General features: G+C 39.6%; 1 protein-coding gene across 5 annotated transcripts in view; it reads right to left on the reverse strand.

Annotated features, from left to right (window-relative positions):
- The window catches only part of ZNF516 (zinc finger protein 516), a 129,123-nt gene extending 123,986 nt beyond the window's left edge, over nt 1–5,137 (reverse strand). For 2 of the 5 annotated variants that reach the window (XM_073331783.1, XM_073331785.1), the window contains exon 1: nt 5,015–5,137. The gene's annotated coding sequence lies outside the window, so the exon portion shown is untranslated. Of the gene's footprint in view, nt 1–816; nt 889–910; nt 1,574–5,014 lie in introns of those variants that run through there. The other 3 variants (XM_073331782.2, XM_073331784.2, XM_073331786.1) reach the window with 2 other exon arrangements.
- Between the last annotated feature and the right edge of the window lie 22,321 nt (nt 5,138–27,458).

The raw sequence follows: 27,458 nt of genomic DNA on the forward strand, positions 1-27,458 counted from the left end.
ATGAAGGTTTTTTCCCTTCTACAGCAACCAAAACATATGCATGATGCCTATGTTACCTTAGCATCAAAAATATTTGAAGAGCTTATACAAATATTTATCTGGTACATGAAAAACAGTTTCATTTTGATTACTGTACAGACAAGATTTTATGGGGGAAAGGAACATAATTATTGCCTTCAGCTTGAGAGAACAATTTTAAATGACATTTACTTCACATCTATGTGATTAATGGACATCACTACATGAAAGAAGTATCTTTGTTTTAGTGTGACATTTTAGAGTTAATAGCATTTAAAAAAATGGATTCCACTTTTAAGCGTCTCCTGGGCATTCCAGCTGGAGAACACTTGAAACCAAACTATAAAAGTCCTCCCTTCACTAACGAGAAAGTGGCACCATAATATTGAAAGATAAAGGTTTTCTGTGACTCACTCATAGAGCAGAACTCATCAGAACTTGTGTCAGTTCATCTGTGTTATCAGAGCTTTAAAAATATTTTTTTAAAAAAAGACCAAGAGTGTAATGTGAACGCAGGAAAACTGCAATTCAGCTACCATCCTTCCCCTTTGTTTTGCAGAACTACACTATATTAGTGCCTTATCCCACGCCCAGAAATAAATCTGGGTTCCTTGCAACCAAGTTTCATCTGTCCACAGACAGAGAGCGCGAGGTTTCTCTCTGTTCCACCCCCTCCTCCCCATCCCCTTCCCTCAAGCTTTCCAAATCGATACATTGTCAGGAATAAACTCCATCCTTGCCATCAGAACAAACTGCCCCTTTTGTCAGCAACACCACCAAGCCGGTTTGAATACTTACGTAATTATTTCTGGGCACGCCACGCCTTGCAACAAGTCTCCCCCCTTTCCCTTCAACAATAACAAACTGGAGTTTAAAATAGAAAGTAAATTACCTTGCACGCCACTATGCTTCACCAGCAACGAGATCCCCACGTAATCCAATAGGGCAGCGCTGGGGCCGCCTGAGCTCAACTGCCCCCTCCCTCGCCTCCTCAAAACGTTCCTCCTCCATTAATTGCGCCTCCCTGGATCTCTCCGAGCCCCCCCCCCCCCCAGTTGTGTTTTCCTCTCCTCTCGGCGCCTGTTTCTCCTGACAGATCCCTGCCTGCCTCTGCCTTTGTTAAGGGCTAGAAGTTGAGGGGTGGCTGCTTCCCCTCTGCCTCTTTAACTTCTTGTGTTACAGTGCAAGGCTGTGACGTCCTGGCTACATTATAAAGGCGGACAACTGAATGCAAGAGCTGCCTGAGCCAAACTCCTCCCTGCTTCCCTCCCTCGGCACTGAACACACAGCAACAAGCTGCTGCTGGGGTTGGCCCGCTCCCCTCCTGCGGCCAGCCCAGGTACAAACCCTCCCCTTCTCTCTCACACACACCTTCCAGCCACATCAGCCCTGCAAAACCACCTCGACCACAGCAACAAATCTTAAAGCCGTTGCAGTCTTTGTTGCATTCGTGTTCTGCAGCTCTCTGGCCTCCTCCAGGCGATGCAGGCTATTAATGCAACACAGGAAGGCAACGGTCAAGACAAAGTCGAGCTATTGCCTTTCCCATCCCGACAAGGCTCTCTGAAAGCACCAGACCCATGGGGTTGGGGAGAAGAGGAGGGGCACAAAGGTAATCTGGTTTTATAAAATAGGCTGAATAGGAGTAAAAGTTTTCCACGTTGTGGTGTTCAAATCCGTTTTTAAATTGTTACGCTCTTTTTTTAAAAAAAAAAAAAAAAAGTTAAATATGTGGCTGCCAAGTCGAGTTAATGAAAAACCCTTTGATAGTTAACTCATTTAGTGCAGCAGGCATGAAATAAAGTATGTGGCACAAGGCCAAAGAATAAAGGTTCCTCTTTGGACATCCTCTGGGCTCCCTCTCCAAGGAGTGATTCTGGCCATCTCCGGAGTGAATTGGGAAGTTGTTTTATACAAAAGGTTGCATTTAGTCCTTTAACTGTCCTACCTCTAACCCACCCATCCTTTTACCGCAATTACACAACATGAGAGAACTCAACAGATAAATGACAATCCACCCCTAAGCACAGAAAATGCTAAACTCTAACTGAAGGTCTGGATCACTGCACTTACAAGTAGCACATTCTTGATACACCAAACAAAAATAAAATTATAACATCAATATTTGGAGCGAAGTTGGGGTAGAGGATTAACTAAGCACAAAACCTGGTATGGTTCACGACAGGCATTCCTTTATTGAATGTGCCTATTGTGTAGTCTAGAAATGACCATTATTCAGAGTCTGTTGGTCAGCAGCATTTTTATTCTATTGGAGCAATGAGCTTTAAATTCAAGGATTTGCACTGAACTAAATATTTACTCTGTCCCCTTCACAAAAAAAAACTTTACAAGAACTTCAGAAAGTTTGAGACATGATAGTTTTGTTTTACTTCCCAGTATGAAAGACCTCTCTAATTTTTCAGCAGCAATCTTCTCTGAAATCAATGAGGAATTCTGTCTAAAAATCGATTGCTCCATAGGGCCCAAAGTGATTTTCATAAGAGCACTCTGCAGTCACTTTTAAAAAAATAATGTACTGTGAAGATTGCTAAAAGATATAAACAACAATGATGACCTGAGAATGGGTGTAACTCTTGGACTTCAATACACCATTTGCCTCACATAGGTATGACTGCAACGCTGTTGTAAAAATATAACCAGAGATCATTTTATATTTCTTCTCCTCCAGCAGGTCTCAACTTGTAACTTGAAATCTCTTCATATGCTGACTCTTTACATATTCATTATTATGGACCTAACAGAGGTATACGGTTGTCTTGTATGAGATTTGATGTACCTATGCAGATTTCTATCTATCCACACACACACACCAAGGTATGTGTAAATAAATAAAGCAGCCTGGTTCTAGATCTGAGCAGTAACAGAAACGCACTCAGAGCTATGGAGAGGAAGAAGTGGCGATTGGAGGCTTGGGCTGTCAATCACAGTTAGAGGGTAGGCAGATGCAAAGCAGAGAGCTACTTTGCATCGGCGTTTCCTATTCTTCTTTGCCACTGTCTCAGTTAATGACAAAACAACCCCAGAGCTTAGGAAACTTAGCCATTTGCACGCAAAGAGTTGGTGTCCTTTAACAATACTGGAGATGGAAAACATTCATTACTGCTTCAGTGGGGGAGGAGGAGATGGAGAACATTTAGCAATAGGGAATGGAAAAAAGAAGAAGCAGAAAAAGGGGGTGGGAGGAAGAGGAGGGAGAGTTGTGCCTCTCCCTAAAAAGGGACTTTGACCTTATAATGATCTCCGAAGGTCTCTGAATTAAATATTTTTGTCACAGGTCAGATTATAACACACAGACTGCAACTAACTCATTAGTCTAAATTCATTATTTAATCATCCGCCCAGCAGTCGTGTTTCCTTAAGAAAGGAGTGACCTATTTTTGGCTGTAGATAAACGATCATGTTAACAGATGTTAATCTTGTAATCTGTTTTTCCTGTAAGCACTTCACATTTCAGACATTACAAAAAAAAATCTCTCACACGACTTGACGTCATGATTCAGTTTTTATAAAAAATCTTGCAATGGTTTCAAAGACATTAAATCTTTTTCACTTTATAAATGCTGATTTGTTCTGCCTCAACTCCCACAGGCTTTTATTTGCATTTCAAATTCCACAGGTTACACCAGTCGCCTTTTCAGAAAATGTAAACCAACAATAAGGCAGCAAATATGGGGTTGGGGGTGGAATCCTGCATCTGGATTAAATAAAGACCAGGGTTCATGTTTAGGAAGAAGTCTGAACAAATTTATTTTTGAACATCTAGTGTCCAAGTGGCTCTTTAGCTATATGCGTAATGGACATAGACACACAATGCACATTCCCCAGAAGATACTTGTCTACTGCTGGGAGCTTATTAACGCTCATAACAAATGGTGCTGACTCCTAACCAGCACTTTTCAGTTTAAAAGCCAGGGTTTCTCGGGAGTAGTTAATTGGAGAGGTTAGCTGGTTTTAGAGCAAAAACAACAGGGTGACTGTCATTCTACACAAGTTTCCAGACACATTCAGCCTATGGTAATATCCCAACTTGTTCTCTTATCACAGAGTTTAGCAAAGTTTCTTAAACTTGTCGAACCATCTTAATTCAAATTAGGTTCGCAACTATTTGGTATGCTAATTCTCACTGGAGATAGTGGGAGAAGGAGGGGGAAAGGGGGAAGGAGGAAAGCTTTCATCGCACAAAATGTCTGGAAATGCGTTATTTCTACTCTTCTTTCTCTCTGTGTCCTTTTTAAAAAATATAAACATTCAACTCCCACCCTCACCCCCACGGCTATTTTCATCTTCTGGAAGTAATTGCTACACATTGTCCTTCAAGCCCTTCTCAGCGTTCCAGTGTCTATCGGTGAATACTTGTTTTCCACCCCCACCCGCCCCAACTTCCTTTGATAAGCTGTGTACTTCTTTTAATGTTTATCATTGAGTTATGTACGCACAGCTGAAGGGAGTGCAACTAAAAAATGAAGGGAAAACACACACACACACACCCCAGGCATCAAGCATTTCATGCATATTCTGAATCAATACTACCCAGCAAAAATCCTCAATAATTTAAGTAGCGACTCGAGGCTCAAAAGCTTGAAGTCCCATCACCCACCTTCATTAGCCAAAGCATTTTACTTTAAAGTAAGCCAATTTGTTCTTTGTTTCTTCATGGATGAATATAGCATTCAAGCTCTTCCCCCCCCCCCCCCGCCTTTGACGAAGTGTACAAAGCCAAAAGGCTCATACAGCCCATAAATTCCCCCACCAGCACCACTGCAGTAACAATGATCTCTTTCTCGGCAAACAGTACAAAGTTACCATTTTTAAATCCCTTAAATTATAGAGTAAGACTAACCATTAATTGGAAAAGCGAAGTTTTTCCCACGGGCGTATTCAGAGGATCCACATCCCCCCAAACCGCCCCCAGCCCCCCAAAAAGAAAAAGATCCTACGGAGATTTTTCCCCACTCCACCCCACCCTGTGCCTTACCTCGTTCGCGTAAGGTAATAATATTTGGGAAAGGACACACAGACAAACAAGAATCTGAAGGTGAAACCATGCGCTGAATGCAATAAGGAAAGAACTGCACATGATTCACTGCGCCAGCTCCACTCCTGCGGACGGGGGGGCGACTTGCAAACCCTCTATGTCGAGCCCCAACCCAGGGGCCCCTTCAGCGCCAAACTTTCCCTGGCCCTTTGGCCAGCCGGGGCTGCTTTGACTACCAGACGAAAGACCGAGCCTGGCTTTGGCGAATCCCAGTTGTTTTTCGTTGGCTTCCTCCAATGTATAGGTTGATGTCTTCCCCCAGATGGGAGAATGGTCTGTCCTATATTAAATGCACACACTATCTACTATTGTCTCATCAGCAAAGTTCTGGTACAATGCGGGGAAAGTCTAGATGCTCGAAATGAGTCATATACAAATAATTATTCCACTAATAGGACTGAATCATTATCAGATTTGTTATGTATCTCACCTTCTTTCAAATGACTAAAACATTCAGGAGCTGAATTACTGGAAGCTATCATAGAGGTGGATATGGGTGTGTGTGTGTGTGTATTGTTTTGTGTGAAAAGTTATGTTTGTGCAAACTACTATACACTCCCCACATATCTAAGCTCTGAAATGTAAGAGCTTGGAGTTGCTCCAGATGCATTTCTATTAGAAACATCCTTTTTTTTTTTAGCTCCACTGGTAAAATATTTATAGATTTATTCAAATGCACAGTAACAAAAACATTAAAGTCCTCAATCAAGATCAAAGGGTAATGGTGTTCCACAGTTACGCTGGAAGAGTTGAAAGAGCTCTGAGCAAATCAATCTGCCATATGGCTTTTTTAAAAAATAATCCACTCCTATGTTTGAAAAGTTCAAACCTTATTTTCCTGTACGTTTGCAAAGCTCAGTTTAATCACCCAAAGTATGTGTGCCATAGGCGATTGGAATATGTTTAGTCTATGGCTGGAAACCCTAAATTAATCTTCTGAAGCTTGGTGCTAGACTTCTCGAGTGTGTTGAGGGTTGAGAGTGCTTGTTTTTTGTTTGTTTGTTGTAAAAATGCATGCCGATGTAGAATTGCCATGCTGGACTTTTGAGGCGGGTTAGTATTATCTTTACACCCCAGAGCTTTCCTTTTCTGCCATGTTTCACCTAGGAATAACTAGCAGTTAAGAGGAACACACTGTCCAAACCACCCCGAACGTGGTTCTTGCCAGACAGTCAAGCCCTGCGCCTGAAAACGGTTACCTAGTGCTGTGGTATTTGTGCACGCAACGTTTGACTTTGCTGTGTCACCCCTCCAACTTCTTGCACTTGCAACAGAAACTACTACAGACAGCTTCCAAAATGTACGATCCTGTTCTGAATCCCTACACTAGCCAATGGTTATTACCAGAGGACTTGGAATAAAGAAAAAAAGGGAGGGAGGGGGCAGCAAGCAAGAGAGAAAGTTTGTAATGAAGGATACACGAATCATAAAATGTAAGCTATGTGTGATTAATGATCTGCACTAATTTGAATAGCAGGCATGTTAAAGGTCATTGACAATTGTTGCTGGTTTCAGCTTGAATGCCTGAGTGGGATGTATTTTGTTGGAACAATCAAATTTCATTCTAATTCACAGGAAAATAGCTTGTCTAAATACACAGAAAGGGCACTTTTTAAAATGCACTTAGCCTATACTTCAGAAGCAGTTTCTTCACCTTAATGTAGAGTATTTAAATGCTTTCATCATGGTAGATAATCTGTATTCCAAAGTCTGTGTTTTGTTCCTTATGCTTCGTAACCTTTCCTAAAGATTTTTTTTTTAACCCAAGGCCAGATTCTGCTCTGTTACTCCAGTTGCTGTAGGGACACTGACTTCACTTATTCCAGATTTACACAAGCACAGATAAGAGCGGAATTCATCCCTTTAAAACTAATCGCATACACAATGCAGGGTGTAGATTTTCCTAATCGTTATAGTTTATATAGAAGTTTAGCATTTCTTTACACAAAGAATAAAATATCCATTATAAATCAGCATTCCTGGGTAGTATTTAAAACTACAGTATTAGGCTAATAATTTCCATATGGTGAAAATTGACAGTTTAGAGCAGTGAAAGGTGCATGAGATTTTCAAGCTCCTCCACATAAAAATGTGATTTTCATGACCTGCCTCTTTTTCTCTCTAGTCTGTATAGATTCTTTCCTTTAGACAGTAAAATGTGAGCTCACTCAGGGCTCTGCTTACTGCGTCTCTATACAGTGCCCTTAAAATACTTAATATTTTCCACATTTCCTTTCCATAGGACTCAGTCCTGCACTGGTTACTCCGTTAAAGAGTAGGGAATGGGTCTCTGAAGGAGGACTGAAGAACTGGGCCTTAAGTTTGGTAGATGAGAAGAACTCAACATTAATGGAATCCCAAATTCACAAGAGTTATAGACATTAACGACAAGCTCTATATTAATCGTGCAGAAAGTCATTATCAGAGTCCATCTGTCCATGTAACTTTAAATAATAGATTTAGTCATGTTTCCCCTGTTGATTCCAGCACTTCTGGTTTCAGAAAGCAAAATGAGAAGAACAATATACAAATTCAAATACTTAAAAGATATGCAAATTGAATTAGTATAACCTCACTGGTACTGATAGAAGTTTCAGGTAGAGAAGCTGTTTGTTAATTTTAAAATAGGTTATTAACATATCACTATCCTAGTTGATTAAACTGCTTATCAACACTGTTTTCCAATTTTATCTTTTTCTGAACTCTTCCCAGAGAAGTACTCTCATTTCAAATTCTTTAGTTAAATTACAGTATTTTGTACGAGATTGTCAGTGATATTAATGGCTCAATACATGTTTTGCTATTTATAGGCTTGTAAGTATAATAAGTCTGGCTAATGAAATACATGGAGCAGGAAAACATTTATTTACTTTTGCTACAGTCTAATAAATTATTTGTTCAGCATTTGGGACTAGGCTTTCTCAAGCTAAGGAAAATGGCATTTTGATGAAAATCTGTGCAATGACTTGTCTGCATAACTTAGCCTTAGGAATGATTGGTGGAAGTTTAGATAAGAAAGGTTCCTGAGAAACACTATAATAGAATATCAAGGAATAAAAGGCTGTGTCGCTGTAAAAGCGGGAGGTGAAAACATATATAAAAACGTCAAGGCAGGCAAACCAACCAAATTTTGATTAAATATTACATATTCGTATCATCTATACAGATACTTTCAATGAATTGTAACTAGCGGATACCGTTGTTTTAGTTTCCACTGTATGCTAATTCAGAGTTATTTAATTCTAGTGCTGTTGAGTATGATTTTTTGGTAGAAATACATCTGAAATTTATAAAGTACATCTAAATAATGCTTATCAGGATGACCTGAGGCCCCTAGTCTCTGGAAGATTCTACCTCCACATTGCAGGACTCATTCAAACTGGCAGTTTTCTTGGTGTCTCTCATCAAGTTTGTTGAAAACATTCCTTACCAAATAAACCCCTCAGCTTTACAGTCTGTAACTCTGCCTTCATCTCCTGTTTTTATCTAACCCAGGCTTTTTGCATACAAAGTATACCCAGGGTAAAACAAGCCACAACAACAATGAAAACAAATGAACTTCTACTATCTATTATTTACCTTTCTAAAATGGATTCTTTCTACTGAATTTAGAAATACAGATAGTATAGGCAGAATTTACAAATATGAGTATCTATACCACCCCTATAATTCATATATATCTGAGAAACCACAAAGATTATTGTGCACAACAATGATCAGTGATTATGTTTTAAAGTAACATTTTACCAATATTTCTGACTATCTGCAATTAAAACTTGTTAAATGCCATTCTAACCAGCTGGTTTACTACCACGGTTAATTTCTATCTGTGGCTTGAATTCCACGGTGAAACAAAAAGGGTTTCAATCAGTAACAAATACATTTTTTTCTGGTAAAATACATTGACTTGTAATCTACTTCTACACCACAAAAATATGGATATTCTTTAGTAGCCATACAGTGCCAGATCCTTTCTGAAGTTTGTATGATGCCAATGCATTATCCACTATCCAGCATAGTTTTACATACTGATGTTCTGTGAATCTGCATGAGCTGGAGGTCAAGCTCTCGTGCCCTGTTAGTTTAGTCACGCATAAATCCAGCAAATAGTTTGAAATAATACTTTCCATTAGGCGAACTTAAAGTGTGTACACAACCTTTCTACATCTGAAGATTCCCTCAACATGTAACCACACCAGAGTTTTTGGCAAGTCTAACGACAAGTTATTATTTCATGGGTGTGTGAGGATGTGGGTCAAATCCTGCTTGCGTTGCTCATGCGAGTTATCCCACTGCCTTTAATGGAACCACTCACATGAGTAAAGCGAGCAGGAGTTGACTCTATAGCCCCATGTGTGACCCATATTATAATCAACCTAATTTTTCTTTATGACAGAACTAATCTTGTGAACTCTCTCACGGAATCAGCATTTTAACTGTCATGTCAGTCATTTCTCCCTCTTACATAAACACAGTTGCTAAGCTATAGAAGGATTCTTATTTCTACACTTTGGTTCAATTAAATCCAGATTTCACATTCTGTTTTAAATCCACTTATTCAGTTGCGCCTTTACAATGGCACCGAGGAAGAAAGCTGAAAAAGTTGATGTTGCAAAGTAAGTACACCTTTAGTTCACATGGTTATTTTAACTTCATACTAAGTACTATATAAAAATACCAACTTTTCCAACCCAGGCAGTCACATTTTCTCACCCATATGCAATTTTATAAACTACATCAGGGCTTCACAGCAGGTAGGGAACCCACAAACCTGTTCTTAATTTCAACTTAACTGAAAGAATCTCAACAGCAGCTGGTTTCAAAATAGCAGATATGGGATTCCACAGATGTGGCCCATAATAGTTTTAGAAATAAAAGGAACTAGGCCACAAAGTAGAATTAATTTTAAGAAAGACAAATTCAGTAAGGATGCCTGTTTTTAAAGAGTTCCTATCTTTGGTAGGTCTTATTTCAGTGGTCTTTTTTCTTTCCATGCTGATTACTCATTATGGAACTACAATATGCTAATCGCTCGGCACACTGAACCCGAACCATTAACGTGCTGCACTCTTGGAAAGGCAAAACAAATGGTTATTTCTCAGCCCCAAAAAATCTTATTATGTCCCCCCATGCATAACTGATTGTACCAGAGTGTTTGTACTCTTTTCTAACTGGACTGAACAAAGAAAGGACAACAACTAAAATGACCTATAACATGTCAAATATAACTCTCATCATAAAACCAAATAGATTGATTGCTACCATTAAAACAGTATATTATTTGGTGATCTTTCATACACTTAAAGGAACGCAGAAAAGAGATTGCACAAATGCTTGTTTTGTAGAGTTTAATAAGCAAGCTGCTTTGAACAATTTATATAACAGCATGGGAAAAACTCATGTATGTACCATCCTCTACTGAGTTAAATTATCACATGGGGGCGAGGGGGAGAAATACCCCCGTAAGTAAAAGTGGAACAAAACAGCTAATTGTTTTTGCAAACATTCGTCAAAATTTCCCTCAACTTCTATGTAATAGTCTCTGTGTTCTAATAATCTTGGTTTATATGGTTTTTCAACTCAGGCACGCCAGGAAAAAGGAACTTCAAAAAGAGAACATTTTATCTAATGTGTACTATTTTAAAGCTTCAGTAATTAGAGAACTGCAAAGGTCAAAATAGCCATCAATATCAAGAGCAACAGAGTAGAAGTAACATATTTAAGAGGAAGTTTGTTGGAGTTTTAGCATCGTAACATAATATGCCATAAGCACTGAGATGAAGGCCTGTACTGACAAGCAGGAGAAGGGGAAAAAAAGCTAGCATAACATATTTAATTTGCCAAAATTGTATGATCTAAGTGTAAATTTGAACATTTGCAGATAGTAATTAGAGATGTGCCCAAATCAGAATCCTAGATCTGAACACCTTCAAACTTCAGTGGTGTTTGAAATCCAGGGCTCTGATATGCAATCAGATCCACATGGGCTCCACAACAGCACAGATGTCCATTCATGCAGATCCCATTTCAGGCCTGAGCCAAATTTTGTAAATGGCTTCTAACATTACAATGAGGCAAACCAAAACCCTGAATCTGAAGCCCTCTGAACTTTTGCTCAAATACCGGGTCTGTATTCAAATCAGATGTTTGTGGCTGTAACCCATTTATTAATATAGCATTGCCTGCATATTACAATTGAATCTTGACATTTGTAGGTAGGTATGATGGGATTTTAGATCTATTACTTCTAAACCTATACAGTGTTGTTTGTGTTTCTGAAATAATATTACATAGTTAAAGCAGTAAAAGCACAATGAATACCTATGGTATAACAAAAATAATAATAAACCCAAGTCATGAAAAATATGCACAGTTTTAGTTAAAACTGGTCTGAGAATGGGAATTCTTCCAAAAACTTGCCACTGATTTTTTCTTAATTGCTGATAGACTGTTTCTTTTCTCTATGAATGTTCCTGCCAAATGGACTAATCTCCTAATTTATACATAAATCCTACAAAAATCATAAATCTTCTTTACATCATTCAGAACTGTGAACCAGTTGAGTTATCCCTTGCTATTATGAGAAAGAAGTTGAAACAAATACCCATAATTACTAGTATTAAAAATACTCTAATATTGAACAGAAATTTCAGAAGATTTTTTAGGTAATCGTTTTCATTTGGTTTGAAAGGCAGAAGTGAGCCATTAAAGTCAGTTAGCTACAGAATTTGAGAGTCGTTTGCTTTTTTTCCCCTGTTAAACTCCAAAGCTAATAAACCCGAGCATTCTGTAACAAGTGAGGTACTCATGTCAACAAAGGCCTTACTTAGAGCCTGCTAGGTTTTCAGAAACCTCTGTGGTGAGGACTTAAAGATATTTTAGTAATATGCAATGCGCTCAGGATCTGAACATGCACTTCTACCTCTTTATTTTCTACAGATTAATCCCCATTACTTCTTTTCAGTGTGTTATTAAAATAAGTACAGAAAGGGTATATTATGCTGAGAGTCACTCTACAGTACAATTGCCTATTAAGTACAAAAATTTTGTTCAAGTAAGTTTTCCGGATGTCCAGACGAGCTTGGAAATGTAAAGGAATTCCGCATTTGGGCTGCTATTTAATTCTTGTCACCTTGTTGAGCCTAGGTCCTGTGTGGCAGCTAATATGGCTGAATCAGAGGCAACAGAAGATTGGGTAATGTTAAGAGCATCTGAAATAGTGTGAGATCTCATTTACAAAAGGAAATTGTACAATTATGTATTATGTATAAATTGGCCTAGCTTACTGGAGCAATAGCTGGTAGATTCTCCATCTCTGACAATTTTAAAATCAAGAGTAGATGGTTTTGCTAAACACTGTGCTCTCTAGGAATCATTTTGGAGATGTTCTATGGCCTGTGTTAAACAGCAGATGATCAAAATGATCCCTTCGGGCCTTCGAATCTATGAATGAATGACTCTATCCTGGAATAGCATCTTGTGTGGACACTCTACTCCAGAACAAAAATCACTTTATTCCAGAGGCACAATAGGGTAATTTAAAGACAGAGGGGAATCCTTGATTTTGAATGTTGCTATTGTGGGTTTATGTCTCATCTATTTTATTTGTATTTGCATCATGCTTTTTTTCTCTAAGACTAATACACAAGTGTTCACACCATAAAATAGTTCTCATATACACCAGTCCTCATATTCCTTCTGTGCGCCATGTTCCTGCATATGATTTTTATTGCAAAAAAATCCATTAAAATCAATGGTGCAAGTGTCCTTTTCATTTCACTGAGGCTTTGCACAATAAAAGAGTTATGCATAATAAAATAATATGCAGTACAGCTGCTGTCCACATCACTGGTACAACAATGTTCTCATAACATAAGATGCATCACTAATCACACTGTTATTACTATGCAAAATGTTTCCATGTAATATTACACAATATCTGAGATATTATTCCTCCTAGATGAAAATGTCATGGCAAATCCCATTGATACCAAAGGGGGCAAACACCCTATTAATTTCAATGAGATAAAGTGTAATAAACATAATATGTGGCAAAATAATGTTCAGTGACAATACTGCCAAAAATAAACCCCCAAAAACAAAACAAAACAAAAAAAACCAAACCCTGCTAACAGAATGTTGCTGCTAAAGCTGTCCTAGCCAACATTCCATTTCTCAATAAAACAGGTACTAATGTCCAAAGATATGTGTGAGTGCATACTGGCAAGTCCATTTGGTTTGCCTTCATGACACTTATGCTAGGTTTTTCAAAGAACTTAAGGGAGTTAGGTGTCCAGTTTAATGTGATTTGGATGCCTAGCTCCCTTAAGGGCCAACCCAGTGTAAAATGCCAGTATCTAATTTAGGGGCATAGATTCCCTTTTACTGTTTAGTGAGGAGGAGCGAGATTGTGAATCAAGGGATTTCATGGAGGGGAAAGGAGACTACGTGGTAGCATTTTCTCATGATGCAGCCCCTTTTGTTGTCTCAGTGCCATTTTATGAGAGGTCAGCTACTAGTAACAGCTGGGGGCACGGCCAGGTGGAGAGGGGAAAAGCATAGGAAATACAGCATCTTGTATACTCTGCTCTGAGGGAAGCGTACGGTCTGGTGCAAATGTATTGTAAACTGCTGCTGCTTTCAGCAGCTTTTATGCACTGTGGAGGACTAGGGGTAGTTGGTTAGTGGTGGCCCAGCCAGTGTCAGCTTGGCAAGGTCAAAAGTTGAGTTTCTGCTGCTGAGGTGGACCAGCTCTTCTCAACGATCTCTGCCTGCAGTGAGTCTTAATAGCCAGTCCTCAGTGCTGTTCTGCTACTAGTCCTGCCTCTCAATCTACTTCTACATTGCAATGGCCATGTTGGGCATACCCAAAATAGCTTTAATCTAGGCAGCTTGGGTACCCGTAGGAGTGAAGCCACAGCAGCATGGGCAGGACAAGTACACCTAGTACCTTGAATACATACTCAGTGACTAGCCTGTACTGAAATCAGTGCTGCTGTGGCTTCACAGCTATTGATGCCTGAGCTAGCTAGATTACACATGCTGCAATCACACATCCAACTGCAGTGTAGCCATCGCTCAGTGAGGACAATGCAACAGAACATTAACAGTGGCCCAACACACTTCGCAATCTGTGCGTCGCTTCCACCCCAGTCCCTTAGTGGCTGCAAAGAATTATATAGCTCTATTACTTTGCACACTCTTCTGCTATAATCCTGTGCAATAGTATTGCTCTACAAAGTCTTAGTGAAGTCATTCATGCAAACATCCCATTCACTTTCGCACTTGCTCACAAGGACATTTAGAAAAGGAAATATCTGTTTGGTCTTTAGCCAAGTGTTTTTTCCTTGACTGCCACATATGTTTAGTCCATATTAAGAGTAAAAAAGTTTCCCTCAGCAGTTCACTGGTAAATTTCCAGACCTGTAAGATTAGGCATTTGAGAGACTGACAGTAACATTCTTATTTAATCATTTCCCACCATATTACAAAGAAATGTGGTTTTCCAGATCCACATAACTTCCAAATGTGAGGTGGAAAATCTCCAAAAAAGGGCATTATCTGATCAAAACTCACTGGATTCAGCACACATACAGCTCTTCCTACACTTTGTCTAAAACAAGTGGATGTGTGGCCAGTTTATGTAACTTAAAGTTGCACCTTATATTAACTGGCTTACTCATGCATCTCAGCTTCTTCAGATATGTAGTCAACAGAGAACGACATGATTTTTACACTTACTTAAGCTAAATCAGAGATGTGGATGCAAAACGTAGCCCTCAAAACCTTTATGTGGATTTGCAACACTCCCTGGAGAACTTTGGGTCCATAAACCTATGAATGAATTATATTGATTTATATTTTTCGTCTGCGATAGATATGGTATAGATAGCATCCATTTACTAAACTAAGTATAATGTCATGCTAAATATATACTAACAGAAGGTATACATACACTTTATCTTAGCCAAAAGATTTATTCCTACCTTAGAGCTCATCATTGTTATTATAGGACAGATTTTGCCCGGCACTCACTCAGGTGGATAAGGTACAGTGAGACTTTTTCCAGCTGCCCCCTTTGTGACCATTTTAGGGCTCCCCGAACCCTGGGTCCAGTCATGGGGGAAGAGAATGGATTGCATGCCCAGTAAATCCCTCCCCTCACTAATCAGGGAGGGAAAGAAGTGGATAAGAGTAGATGGAGCCTTGGCTCTGCCCCTTCGGATATTTTCATCCAGTATTGCTGAACAATGTGAGGGTTAGGGGAGTAAGCTTCTACACCCAGTAAAGGGCTCTAGCAAATTACTCTGCCCAGGAGCAAGAGGCTTCTCCTGAGATGGTGTAGCTATGCCCATTAGGACACTGAACTAAGCTAAATTTAGCTTGATAATAGTCTGTTGTGTCTGGGAAAAACAGGGAGTCAGGCAACCTGGGTACTGTTCACAGTGCTGGCACTGGGTGATCTTAAGCAAGTCACCGTCTCCGTGCCTCAGTTTCCCCAGCTGTGAAATGGGCTTTGTGATACTTAAACTTTGTAAAGCTCTTTGAGAGCTACAGATTACTAGTATGACAGTTTATTATTAAATAAATCATGAAGAAGCCGCCAGTTTCATTTTTCAAAATTAAATAGAGTTAACCTTGCTGAGAGCAGATCTAGACAAGAGAGTGGCGAAAACTCTAGTAGCTACCTGCACCTTGTCTATGCTAGTCTTCTTTTGGGGAATCTTCCAGCATTGAATTAACACCACCAAATACCATTAGTGGAGCTGCACTGGCATTAATTCAATGGTGGAAGATTCCCCAAGAAGTCTAGCATAGACAAGACTGCTTTGAGCAGACTTATATGACATGATGGTTAAAAATGCCTGTGTCTTATTCTACCCTAACTCTCTCACCATTGCTGCTGCCAGAGGAGCTTCAGTGGAAATAGTACAATGGCAAGTCATTTCTCAAAGACAAGCTAGTGTAGACAGAGCCACTGAGGCTGGGCAGCTGTCAATGGCAATTAAATGGGTGCGAGCTTGGTTCCTATTAGCTTTCCAAGATGGCAAAGCATATAAATCATAAGTGCCCACAAATAAGGACTCCTGGGCTAAAAATAGCTTCATCAATATAAACTGAATATAAATAAAATGATATTGATGGAGAGTTTGTTTTTTTTTAAACTTAGAGGCTTTTTGTTATGGACTTAAACGTCATTCATGTTCAGATTTAGGAAGCAAATAAACGGTGTCTGAAAATGAGAATTTTATTTCTATATATGATCTGGCTGATGTGATTTAATTTTGATGTATGAGAAACAGTAACATCCAGACACACCTGTGTGCTAAGTGTCAACCCACTGCTATTTGATACATCTGTGATATTAAACCTTGAAGACCAAGTTAACAATGGAACAGCGATAGGCCCTTAAGTGTATTGGGGCTAATGGCTGGCATTATAATAGGAAGTTATTAGTTTTTCACAGAATAGTGGAACAGCTGATAAAATGGTTAAACTGTGTGCTTGTTTATTTTAATAATTATAGCTTGTTTAATTAACACTACTCTAGGAGTGACCTTGTGTTTACTAATTATTTCTGCAAGTTATTTCAACAGGAATCATAGTATCAAATTAACCACAATATATTTGATGTCAAGAGTAATACTTGAACATTTTGCCTAGCTTCTTCATTGTCTTTGTAATTTAAATATCCTGTTGTGTAAGTATAAAGACAGGAAGTGAGTTTTACAAAACCTTACAATAACAATATTAGGTTTCAGATAAGCAGATGTGCTGTGTTGCTGGGTATTTTTTTTCCTGATGTAATATAAGTTTTGCAAATGCTAGAAAGGATTACATTTTCTCTTAGGAAAACAGTTAAAATCTTTCAAAATAATCTTTGTCAGTAATGCACAAATACTCTCCAGATAACAATAAACTACTTTGGCCCATAATGCCAGGCTTTAATTATTTAGCTTCATGCTTTATTTGTGTTTCTGCCATGAAACCAAAAACTCCCTTTCAGTAGACAGAGACAGGGTGGTGGGGCAGGTGACTACCTATACACTCTTTCATTGTTTCCACTCCAATTCAGCACTATTTTTATGCAAATCAAAACCTTTGTGTGTGCTTAGCAGGCACAGATATTCTTACATTTTATACACATCACAATTAACGTTCCTGCTGAAACTGAGCTGAACTGAATCATTTCCTTTAGTGGTGATTGCACTTGGCTCTCTGCAAGAAAGACAGTAAGAACAGTTACTTCTTCTTTTAAAGGTTACAAACAGAAGCCTATTTTTATACACCTGGATTTATTGCCCTCTAAAGAAATGTTTTCTTAATTGTGACATTTAGATTTTCTTTAATGATTCAACCCATTTTCACAAGCTAGATGAGTAATTAATATGTCAAAATATAAACAGTCAATTGTGTAAACTACCCTCCATTATTGCATTTAACAAAAGTAGGACATGGTTTCTGAACCGATTTTCCTCTAATAAGATTACAGTACTGATCATCCTTCTCCAAATGAAGTCAGTGGGATATATAGATAGATAGATAGCTATATCACATATAAACAAATTATTCTGAACACTAGACAAATTTTCAGTACACAGGCATGTTTATGTATGTGTATGTATACACATCCACACCTACCAATATAGTCATTTAGCCTCTGTGTGCATATAAATAAATATATTTTTAGAGGGGCTGGTAGCATGCTCTATTATTAAGGTTCCCACTTTCCATTTAAAAACCCTGCATATAACTTTGCCAAACTTTAACCATTCAGCGCTGAAATTTATATTCTGAGGTGTCTGCCTCAGACTGAATTGTTTTGCAAAATTTCAGCTAAAAGTGTTCAGTCGTTTCAGAGAATGAGTCTGGAGAAGAATATATAGTTTGGCCCATATTAAAACATTTTAATGACCTGTTCTTTGAACAGCTCTAGCTCCCTCATGCTCTAAAGCATGGACTTGGAATGTGGAGAGGGTGGTCTTTGTGGCAGGGATGTGCCTTTTGTCCTCTCCATGAAAATATGCCCTAATCTGGCCAAGTTATAAACCTTTGAAAAAAATCGCAGTTTGCACATCCTCAGTAGAGACTGCTTTGATTTTAGCTAAAATCTTCTAAGATTCTGTCTTCATGAGCAGAGATGACCCTTACCTGCAGATAGTGGGGGGAGAGGAGGGTTTGAGGGGGCAGAGTGAGGGCAGCAGCTTCGGCAGGTGTTACTGAGCATGCTTAGTCCATGTGAGCATGCTCAGTACAAGCCAAGCAGCAACCCTGGAGACGCACATGTCCCTGCATGCCCTCCCCCACATGTTACCTCTTCTCATGAGCATCCTTAAGTCTCTCCCATCTCCCACTGCTAACCAGACTGTGCATGAACCACTGTGGAGAGCAACTGAGCATGCTCCAGCCCTAGGCTACAGGAATGAAGCCAGACTTTCTCTGTAATGGCTGATATGGTCCTGGGTGGGGCTAGGCACTGGAACTGAGAACAAGGGAGCCTCTCTCTTCTGTGCTTTCAGTGGCACCCATGCAGTGTGGAGCAGGAGGGAGCTGTCTGATTCAAATGCAGGGAGTCCAAAAGCTGGACCAGGGAGAGGGAAAAAGAGTAGATTGGAACAAGAGATCTAGCGAGACTGGGACTGGAGGGCGGGGAGAGAAACTGGGACTGGCTGGGCAAGAAGACTGGAACTAGGACCCAGTTTGGGCAGGTGGCGGAAAACTAGGCCTGGCTGGGCAAAAGGACTAGGACAAGGGGTTGGGAGGGACTTAGATTGGATAAGGGAGGAAGACTAGTATGAGGATCCGGGAGGGGACAACTGGGACAGGTTGGGCAAGAGGACAAAAGACAAGGCATTGGGGCAAAATGAGGGTGGAACTGCTTGAGCAAAGTGACTGGGCCTGGGGAGAAGAATGGGATTCAGACAGTGATCCTGGAGAAGATGACTAGAACTGGCTGAGCAAGGAGACTGGGATGATAGGCTATACAGTGATTAATAGTTAATTGTGCTTCACAGTATGAGAAAAGGCAGAAATAAATAATCCAAAGTTATCAAAAACAGAAAATGATTCACTAGATATTATGGTCCAGGATAGTGCAGGTCTTTTAGCTGTCTCAAATGGAATATTAAAATCTGTAATAAGCAGTGAAGTATGAAGTGGGGCTTTTATGGAGTTTCCATTCATTTCTCAGCTTGCTCTGAACAGAATAAAGAATGAGTATTTACTGTAATAAACTCTTTTCTGTTCTTCTATAGCCTAAATAAAGAGTTGGGTTCCATTTTCAGCTATTAAAATGACCTGTGGCCACATTATGCATAATATTTTATATCTACAACCTACTCTGAATAATAAATAATGATTAACTTTCTAAGTACAGAGGCACTTATATCTTAAGCAAATCATCACATTTTTATAAAGGTCTCTAATGTCTCCAGTACTTTGAAATGCAAACGGTTAAATAGAAAGATGTAACAGAAACAAACGTTGGATGATAGCTACAAAATTTCTGTTGGTAGAGTGCAATTGTCAATCTTTTTCCAGTCCTCCCCCTTCAGATAATTATATACACAGGGCCCGATTCCCTGATTTCAGTGGAGCTACCCTGGCATAAAACTAGGGAAGCACAGTGGTGAATGGAGCCTTTTATGTTTAAGATTTTAATTGCTGAGGGCGTGGAAGCAAAGTCCATGGACTTTAAAAACTTAGCTGCAATTGCACAGGTTTTACCTGATTTCCTCATAGCTTGGTTTGTTCCTGTTAGGAATCAGACTGATGGTACAGTATTGTGAAATGAGCCACTGTTTATGAACAAACCATTTTAAACAGGTTTTAATGTTAACCTAAAACTTCTTAATAAGCTTAAGTACAGCATCACCCCTTATTTGGTTTTGTAAGTGCCCAGATCTTTTCATGCGGAATTAGCCGATCTCAGCTTTAAAGCCTAATGAACACAGATAAAACTCAGCAGGATGTCCTGTTAGAAACTACAATTTTCTGTAAAGAGAGCTCTTTGGTTTTATTTATTGTATATTCTCAAATACTTGTAAACTATCAGCTCTCTTATTGATCTGCACTAAAGTCACTTGAAAACATAATTTTGAAGGCAATATTTCAGCACATCACCTAGTTTGATCTCTTTTCTGTAGAAGCTTCCAAGCATAGGGGGAAGAATATCAATGGATGTTTGAAGGTTTAAAAACCATTTCTTTATATCTGCTTAATTGTATTTAAAAAGCCACACTATAAGTTATATGTCCTATTTTGTTAGCATCTGTCCCAGGATTCATATCCTTCAGCCTTAATTTAGCTACAAATTGATTCTTAAAGTATCACATTTAATAGCCGTTGGGGTTTGATACGCTAACTATTCTGACGTCTATTCATAGACCTTTATAATGGGACCCACTCTAGTTTATCCCTTGAACTGTCAGACTCTTTGGGAAATAATAGCTCCTGACAGTTGTAGAGTTAAAATATAGGATTAATGATCAGCTTTTAATGTGCAAATAGGGTATTCAGCTTTCCTCTGACCCATCTTATTTAACTCAAATTCACTGTTGAAACAGGTAGTGCTGGTTGATTCTCCAGCCAAACATAGTTTAATGCATCCGAGTAGTTTTCAGAATCAAAAGAGAAATTTCTATGCATGCCACACAGTAAATATAGTGAATTATATTTACCCTGACATACAGCTGAGTATTTTTTCAGTCAAGTTCATGATTAACGTTTAAAGTTTCAACTCACCACTTTCAGACAAATGTAAAAATAGTTGGGCATCACAGCAACCAGTTTAATCAGAGGTAAAGAGTCTGGTCTTCACTATTAAATGCAGCTGTAAAAAGCCCCACAAACTTTGTTTTAATTGTTTCCAATTGATCAAAACAATCTGCTGCCTGCTCTTAGTAAAAAGTACAAAAAGGTGATTTCCACTGCAAAACACAGCTCAATCCTCATGTTTTCATTAAGAGATTAATCATGTGCTTGTGTCAGTGGACCTTAAGAATTATATGGTAATTTTCAATTGTGGCATCCTATTAAAAAAGCTGCCTATGTATACAAAATTAGACTATTTGTTTAGAAAATGTTATATGCTCTTGTAATTGGAAAATAGATTTTAAACTACAGTGTAATAAGAAGTATTTCTACATTACATTCTTCCATGATAGCAACATTTATATTCCTGTGCGGGATTTGGATTATAATGACATTTAAAGTGTCTGACACCTATCCCAATGTATCTGGAAGAAAGGCTAAATGAATGATCAAAAACATGAAATTCATAACATAGAAAAATAAAATAAACACTCTGTCTCACTAAAAAATACTTCATTTGTAATAAATCACGCGCCTGTCTATCCATTCTTAATCATCACTAGCTTTTCTAACAGTATGAAACAAAATGTGTCCTTCAGAATATAAGGCCCAATCCTGCACTCCTTATGTACCACAAGCTGCCAATGAACCAAGGAATGAAGGCTTATGCTGTAATTTTTGATTATTTGTTTGACAGTGGTGACATCAATGCTGTAGGCACACGTAAGTACACTGAACAGCAGCAACTGAGAAACAAGAACAACAGGCACATATAACTCACAAATCACATATTTATAAACTGAATGCTTTCCCCAGTCATTCCTTATATCTTTGCATACATGTTTTAGCAAACTAACAGGAAGAGTACAGGTTTCAGAGTAACAGCCGTCTTAGTCTGTATTCGCAAAAAGAAAAGGAGGACTTGTGGCACCTTAGAGACTAACCAATTTATTTAAGCATAAGCTTTCGTGAGCTACAGCTCACTTCATCGGATGCATACCGTGGAAACTGCAGCAGACTTTATATACACACAGAGAATATGAAACAATACCTCCTCCCACCCCACTGTCCTGCTGGTAATAGCTTATCTAAAGTGATCATCAGGTGGACCATTTCCAGCACAAATCCAGGTTTTCTCACCCTCCACCCCCACACAGAAATTCACTCTCCTGCTGGTGATAGCCCAGTACAATTAAACTAGTTGGGAGCCTTGGCTGCAACAAACTGCTTCTAAATGGCCTCCAGGGGATTTCTTTTGTTATTTCAATAACAATGCCAATTTACATGGGTACCACTGATTTCTAAGAATACAAAGCAATATATTGTTAATAGCCCTTGAGAAACATGAGCCAAATATAAATTAACCTCATAGATACTGTTTATAACACATTTAAATATGCTAGGCCTGATTCTCTATTACCTTGCACAGTCATTAACAACTGTACAAAGGAAGTACAACATGGGTGTAAAGAATGGTAGCACTTTACAGCTACTTTGCATAGGTGTAAATGATGCAATGGATGCATCATTAGATGGATTGGATTTCTACTGAAACATATTTATAGTAATATTAAATTTACTAGGCACAAAAAACCCAGATCTAAACATCCACAAAGAAAAAGCTACATTCTAAAGAACATTAGGTGTCTGGCTTTAACCAGCAATGGCTAGGTAATTATATATTCAAGGCTGAAAGTCCACCCTTAACATGCCTTGTTATATCTATATTGCAGGCTTCTCTGAACAGGATTTGAGAGTTATCTTCACAACATACTATGTTGTTCATGCTGCAATACATAGGTACAATGAGGCAGTTTAAAAACTGTTTGAGCTTTAACCTCCAATGCCCTGGCTTTTGGTTTACACTGGCTTCAAAAGCCCTTAAACTTGCAAAATTGATGTTGACTTGATGGAAATCATATGTGCACCCCTAAATGCTCTGATTTCAATTTCGTTTTTGTGTGCATTTTCTTTTTAGATCTCATTTTTAATAATGAAGAAAACAACAAGCCTCTCTGTGTAGCGCTTAAAAAGTGTCCTGAAAGGATTGCTTAGACCAAGTGATCACCAAATTTCACTGATGAAACTGAGACCATTTTCAGAGTAACAGCCGTGTTAGTCTGTATTCGCAAAAAGAAAAGGAGGGCTTGTGGCACCTTAGAGACTAACCAATTTATTTGAGCATAAGCTGTAGCTCACGAAAGCTTATGTTCAAATAAATGTGTTATTCTCTTAGGTGCCACAAGTCCTCCTTTTCTTTTTGAGACCATTTGTGACTACAAAATCATATCTGGTAAACTTCTAGTTTTCTTTCTAATTTGTGAATGCGATGCTTTCAAAAGGAGTCACCCTATTTAAATCTGTGAGAGGAGGGTGGAACTCACTGGAATAACAAAAAAAATTTTGTCCCTTCAGATGAGGGGAAGTGTCACAGAACCTAGAACAGGAGTGGGCAAACCTTTTGGCCCAAGGACCACATCGGGGAATAGAAATTGTATGGCGGGCCATGAATGCTCACACAATTGGGGTTGGGATGTGGGGGGTGGGAGGGGCGATGAGGGCTCTCGTTGTGGGTGCAGGCTGTGGGCTATTGCCAGAAATGAGGAGTTCTGGATGTGGGAGGGAGCTCCGAACTGGGGCAGGGGGGTGGGTGAGGACTCTGTCTGGAGGTGCAGGCTCTGGGGTGGGGATGAGGAGTTTGGGATGCAGGAAGGTGTTCTGGGCTGGGATCGAGGGGTTTGGAGGGCAGGAGAGGGATCAGGGCTGGGGCAGGGGTTTGGGAAGTGGGAGGGGGGTGAGGGCTCCGGCTCGGGGTGTGGGCTCTGGGGTTGGGCTGGGATGAGAGGTTTGGGAGGCAGGAGTGTGGGGCAGGAGGGTAGGGCTGGGGAGAGGTTCAGGGGTGCAGGCTCCAGGCGGCGCTCCCAGAAGCAGCATCATGTCCCTTCTCTGGCTCTGCAAACTACCCTGTCCGCAGGCACCGCCCCTGCAGCTCTCATTGGCTGCAGTTCCCTGGCTGTCTCTACATGTAAGAGTGGGAGGGGGGGCATGCTGCTGCTTCCGGGAGCCACATGGAGCAGCCCCCGACCCTGCTCCCTGGCTGGAGCGCTGGAGCTGGGCAAGCTCCAGACCCCACTCCCCAGTGGGAGCTCAAGGGCCAGATTAAAATGGCTCGTGAGCCGGATCTGGCCCTCAGGCCATAGTTTGCCCACCCTGACCTAGAATTTAACTAATTATGAGAGACAAAAAATGAAAAACAGGGACTGTGGTGTAGGTCACAGGGTCAAAACAAGATATCTAGAGGGAGACACCAAGCAGAGAATCCCAGGCAATGCCCACTTATAGATCTGGAGGTTGACATCTTCTGCTTAACCAACAGGTATTGCAAAGGTAGTAGTCACAAAAACTTACCAACAGTGCCTTACCACCGAGCCTCAACTTTGCTCTGCAAGGAGTGCTTGTAGGAGAGAAAGCATCACTTCACATTTCACTTAGTCCTCCAATTCACTTTTGAGACTGTCACCAATTGCAGAAATTGATGCCAACTGGGAGTTGGTCTTTGCTATGAGGACATCTCTCCACTAGGAGCTAGACTGAGACCACCAAACACATTTCACATAGAGGTCATTGTACCACCATCGTAGGTTAATAACGTTCACTATTAACCTGGGTTAGATTTTGAAGTGGTAACCCTGAGGAAAAGGCCTCATAGCCTATTACATAGCTCCAGAGCCATTCAGTATCCCAGTTTACCTTTTTTCTGTACTTAACTTTAAAATGGCCACGTGTATTTTTTGAACAGTTTCCACTTGAAGCCAAAACCATTCTTGGCAGGTTTCAGCGAAGAGTAAAATTTAATAGATGAGTTTTGAATTCTGTAAAACTGGGCTTTATAATGGTAGTGCTTAGACCTTAGTTTCACTGCTACCAAGAGGATTACCTGTACTTGTAATGGAGTATGTGTAAGCATGTGTATTATGTTTGTCTACAATTTTATGACGGTTTTAGGTGCTGTTTGGCTATAAATATAGGATTAAATTCAACCAGAGTTTATAGTGGTTTCTGCTGATGTAAACACTGAAAGTGGATGTCTGAGGTGGAAAATCTGCAAGGTTGCCATACCAGACAGCAATCATAATCTCTCTTGTGGTGAGCTCTCCTAGGGAGCCAGAGCAGCCCCAAAAGTTGGTTATGCTGGGCAGAGCTGTTGTGGGATGTGCTCACCCAGTATCTGCCAACAGAGCTCCAAGGGAGGCACAGTCAAAATAAAGAAGCTCACTGCTTCCATCCCACTGGAAACTCCTAATAAAAAGGAGGCGGACCCAGTGGGAATATTATTTTTTTCCTTAGGATGAATCCCACTTGTGGCAAAAGGGTCTGTCTAGTACAGGGAGAACTATTTTGCACCTCCCCCTGCAGGCTTCATTTATCTTGGCCCATTGATTATTAAACATATTTGTTGTTCTACCCTCCAGGTAAATTTGAAACATGAAGACAAGCTTGTATAACCAGAAAACAAAACACACCTGGAAAGACTCTCCAGGATCACATAAAATGAGAGAGGGCAGCTGACTGATCATCAGCAGAGCTTGTCGCTCCAAAACTGCAGCCAAGACCTAGTGTTGTCACGTATCACAAACAGTTCCTGGGGGGGGGGGAGGGGGGGCATGGCATCAGGCAGTGTTCAAGTGTTTGTTGAAGAGTGCCACATTCATATTTGAGGGCATTCCTCAGCTTTCCCTTGGTCATATGGTCACCATTCTTTCCCTCTAGCTTTCATGTGGTTTAAAGTACACCAGTATTTCTGTTTGAGCGCAGTGCTTGGGGAGAGTTGTTCTGAAAGAGCCAGGTTCTCCAGGATCCTCTGTATTTTTCACCATTTTGTTACTCTCTGGCCTTCCACAGTGGTATTTTGGGGTAAGGGGTTTTCAGAAGTAAAGCTCTTTCTGTAGTTTACTGGTGTAAGAGGTGTTTTGGCTGGTCCAGGAATTCAAGGACAAGGCCCTGACAGTGCAGAAACTAATCAACATGCTTCAACTCCCATTATTACTAAAAAGCCACATTACTATAGAGGTCACCTCCCAAAGACTGGGAAAAAGCAAACACCTACCTCACTCCCAATGAAATACTTATCTTCAAAACAGGTGAGGGGCCAAAAAAGCAGTGCTAGCAATTGTCAGACCACAAATCTAACTTATATCCCTACTAAAATAATGAAACAAATATTAAGGGGGGAGGCAAAGGGATCAGAGGATAATGGAGTCATGAGAAATTAACAGTTTGGGCCAAATTCATCCCTGTTCTAACACCATTCAAATCAGCAGGGTCACACAAGGGATGAATTTTGCCTCATGGGTTTATAAAAAATGAATCATGTTGGGCAAGCTTAATAGTGTTGTCTGATGGAATCTCAGAAGTGGCCGACGAAGAGGAAGCAGTAGATAATGGACACAAAACTCTGTTTTTTGTTTGCAATGGCTATCTAAATTCAGCATGTAATAGAAATGTATGAGAAAATACGTCTCTGTTAAAGCTAGAAGAGCCCTGCCATTTTAGTTAAGGGGTGAGAGCACTCACAGCACCCATCTCTGACACCCAGAAGAAGTCATCCAGACAAACAAGAAAAAGGTAGACTTAACGTTCTTGATATTATTAAAGTAAAGAAAGAAGCAGAGAAAAAGTTTTTTCTTTTTAAAATAAAATTTCTCAGGCCTTCCTTAAATGCCATAAAAAAAAAAAGTTTTAAAAGGACACAAAAAAAAACAACATTTTCAGGTCACCTTTAAAACTGACCAAGACAAAGCACTGGAGAATATACAATTATTACTCACAAAACCAGCTCTTACTCGTATGAGAAGTCTCATTGCTTATAGCGGTACTACTCATGTGAATAAAGACTACTGGCTTGAGTCATGGTTGCAGGTCAGATGACCTAAATGACCTAGTAGGTGCTTTCTACCTTTGTTTTCTAAGTGTCTGCAAAACAGATACCAATAACATTCTGAGTAATTGTGAGCTCTAAAAGGCAAAAGCAGGCTGAAGAGATCAGATTATAGCTATGTCTGATACAATAGTTTTAAAAATCTTGCATCAAAGTTGAATTTGTGTGAGGATGCCATAGGCTGCTGGTTGGCATTTTCAACTCATTTTCCAAGTCAGATTGTAAAGTTGATGAGATCATGGTACAACACAGAGAGATAAGTGACAATTCTTATAAAGTACAATTGGATTATACTGAAAAGTGACTGAGATTTGTCATAAAGACTGTATAAATGCATCAGTGGAAATAATCAAGCTTTCATACTGAAATTGCTGAACAAAATCATGACATTTCCAATATCCAACCAAAGCCTGATTTTGCTCATTTAAATACTGTCATTATTTATTAACTAATATTAAAATCAATGTCACATCATTGTTGCAGTTAGTCGGAAAATAATCACATATCCCTTTTTAAAAAATCATTGACTTTTCCTCAGCATAGAAAACTCTATTATCATTCTTCATAAAATATTTATGGCTTTCCCTGGCATTGTTGTAAGATTCCTAGAAGAATAAGAAGAATGCTTTTCAC

The sequence above is a fragment of the Lepidochelys kempii genome, chromosome 2 (genome assembly GCF_965140285.1).
Source record: "Lepidochelys kempii isolate rLepKem1 chromosome 2, rLepKem1.hap1, whole genome shotgun sequence".
Lineage (NCBI taxonomy): Eukaryota > Metazoa > Chordata > Testudines > Cheloniidae > Lepidochelys > Lepidochelys kempii.